Below are 3,282 nucleotides of genomic sequence, written 5' to 3'. Positions count from 1 at the left end.
TCTCTCCCCACTCTCTCTCTCGCTCTCGCTCTCTCTCTGTACGTACACACACACACATATATACTCACGCACACACATATGTTTGTCTCTTCATCTGTATCTTACCCTCTGTCTTTCTTTCTTTCTCTTTCTGCATTCTCCCCCCCCCCCTCTCTCTCTCATCACTATTTCCTAAAAAGCAACTAACAACAACAACAACAACAACAGTAACGTGTCTATGAGAAAACTTCAACCAGACCGTTCAACTTCCAAAAGTAGCAGCTAAAATCTCCCTCAAATCACACTGTACTGTGTTACAGTAGAAATTACACACACACACGTTCAATCAGCTGTAGTCCTTGATGCACGTTGACGGAGAGGAGGCGGGTGATGGGATGGTCATATATGGAACGTCTTTGAGCATTGCTCTAATTGTGCTGGGTCGTCATGGTGATAGTATAACTAACAACATCCTCAATAACAGCAATATATGTGAATGTAAGCGTGAATGTTTATACGAGTGTGTGTGTGTGTATGTACCTCATACACACACACTATGTATATATGAAAATTCAAAAGAATGGAAATCCTCTCATTAGCTATGAATTCCTTACTACGTACGCAGTTTCGGCGCGTTTAAAATCTGAAGTCTTTAAATTCCACCGTACTGCTCGTCTGGTTGCGCCAGCTATAAAGGGAATATTACTATGGCGATGAACAAACAAAGATTAAACGTGAAGAACAACAGCCATAAAAGTAGGACGGAAAATTCCGGTTAGGAAAAGTACAGCAACTATTTCAGTCATTGGAAGGCAACCATTCTTGCGGCACGATTTATCCGGGTTTAGTCGCTTATTCTTTTGCAAGCACTTTAACAAACTAATGTCGATTATCAAGCGGTGAATTACAGACACATACCCACCCCACCCATACACATCCAAATAAATATATAAATTACTCACACACACGTGATGAATTTCTTCGTAAGGTATTGACCTGCATGGGTCAGTGGTAGAAACGACTTGCTAAAGGTGCCGTACAGTGGAACTGAACCCGAAACCACATAACTGCAAGATGAACATTTATAGGCGTGACTGCGCGGTAAGAAGCTTGCTTCCTAACTACATGGTTCTGGGTTCAGTCCCACTGCATGGCAACTTGGGTAAGTGTCTTCTACAATAGCCTCGGGTATATGGAAACTGAAAGAAACCCTCGCGAGTATATATATATATATATATATATATATATATATATATATATATATATATGCATGCATGTATGTGTGTGTATGTATGTATGTATATTTATGTGTGCGTCTGTGTTTGTTCCCCCACCATAGTTTGACAACTGATGCTGGTGTGTCCCCGAAATGTAGCGGTTCAGCAAAGGACATCAATAGAATAAATACTAGCCTTACAAAGAATAAGCCCCGTGGTCGAGTTGTTCGACTAAAGGCGATGCTCTAGCATGGCCACAGTCAAATGACTGAAACATTTAAAAGAATAAAAGAGAAACAGTTTTTCTTTTCTTGAACAATACACAGAATACTGGATACGATTTCAACATTACTTATATAGCAATGAAGTGAGTTGTAATGTCATATAAGTGACCGAGGTGGACGAGGCGCTAGTCATCGCAGGGTTACTCATAGTCGCAGCTGAGTGGAGTGGTACAACGTGGAGTGAAGTGTTATCGAAACCACACTTGTGAGTGCAACACTTTAACCACTAATCCACGTGCCTTCTCAGAAACATATATTGTATGATATTAAATGATATATAATTTAATATTATATATACTATATAATATTAAATAATATACATAGGCGTGGTTGTGTGGTAAGAAGCTTATATCCCGACCAAATGGTTCCGGGTTCAATCCCATTGTGTTGCACCTTGGGCAAGTGTCTTTTACTATAGCCTCAGGCCGTCTAAAGCCTTGTGAGTGGATTTCGAAGACGGAAACAAGAAGGCCGTCGTATATATGTGTGTGTGTGTGTGTGTGTTTGCCCCCTGCCATTGCTTGACAACCGATGCTGGTGTGTTTGTGTCCCCATAACGTAGCAGTTCGGCAAAAGAGACCGGTAGAATAAGGCCTGCGGTCGATTTCATCGATTAACACATTTTTGAAACAGTGCTCCAGCATGGCTGCAGTCAAATGACTGAAATAAGTGAAAAAATAAAAGAATTATACACGAATATTAATCCGGCCAACTGGCGGAATCGTTGGCACACCGAACAAAATGCTTAGCGGTATTTTGTCCGTCTTTACGTTCTGAGTTCAAATTCCACCGACATCGACTTTGCCTTTCATCCTTTTTGGGGTCGATGAAATAAGCAGCTGCTACGCACTGGGATCGATCTATTCAACTACACCCGTCCCTCAAAATGTCAGGCCTTGTGCTTATAACAGAAAGGAACATTATATAATATTAAACTGCAACATGTTCTGAGTTGAAATTCCGCCGATGTTGACTTCTCTTTTCATTCTTTAAGGGTGGATAAAATAAGTAACAGTTAAACCCTTCGGGTGGATGTAACCAGCATACCCCCCCCCCCTGGAATTGCTGGCCTTGTGCCAAACTTTCAGTTTTCTTTTCGGTTCGTTAAATGTTAAATAGACCGTTCTTTAAATGCATGATTCATGAGAAAATTCTTTCGTAGAAAATATTTATTTGTATATTTTCATCTACGTACCTCCTTCCCTTTTATCTATCTATCTATCTATCTATTTATCTATCTATCTATCAGTCTGTCTGTCCGTCTCTGTATCTGTCTGTATGTCTGTCTGCCTTTCAAACTCTCTCTGTCTCTATCTATCTTCCAATCTCTATTTACCAATCATCTATCTGTCTTTCATTTATTTATCTATCTATCTATCTATCCATCTCTCTCTCTCTCTCTCTCTCTCTCTCTCTCTCTCTCTCTCTCTCTCTCTATTTATCTATCTATCTATCTATTTATTTCATGAGTTTGGAAAAAGTTCCTATACTGTTGTCGGAGGTGAGAGGGAATTTGACGTTTGTGGGAAACCCAGTCTTAGTCAGGGGGAAAAAACCTATTTCCACTCAACCCGTTCTCTCCATTATATCTACACACACACACACACACACACACACGTACACTTAGGTGTATATTATGATGTTTAAACTATCTATCCAGCTATATGTCCGTCCATCCATACATCCCGTCTACACCCATTTTGTCTTGTCAGTCCATCCATCAGTCTATACATACATCTACCTGTTCGTACATCTCAGTTTGCGTGTGTGTGTATCTATCTATCTATGTATCTATATATATA

At 40.0% G+C, this 3,282-nt stretch overlaps 1 protein-coding gene across 5 annotated transcripts in view; it reads left to right on the top strand.

Annotated features, from left to right (window-relative positions):
* Window positions 1-3,282, top strand: part of LOC106871338 (uncharacterized) — a 362,069-nt gene that overhangs the window by 157,786 nt on the left and 201,001 nt on the right. The window lies entirely within an intron of this gene.

This window comes from Octopus bimaculoides, chromosome 26 (assembly GCF_001194135.2).
Source record: "Octopus bimaculoides isolate UCB-OBI-ISO-001 chromosome 26, ASM119413v2, whole genome shotgun sequence".
Taxonomy (NCBI): domain Eukaryota; kingdom Metazoa; phylum Mollusca; class Cephalopoda; order Octopoda; family Octopodidae; genus Octopus; species Octopus bimaculoides.
This window is presented reverse-complemented; position numbering and strand designations above follow the sequence as displayed.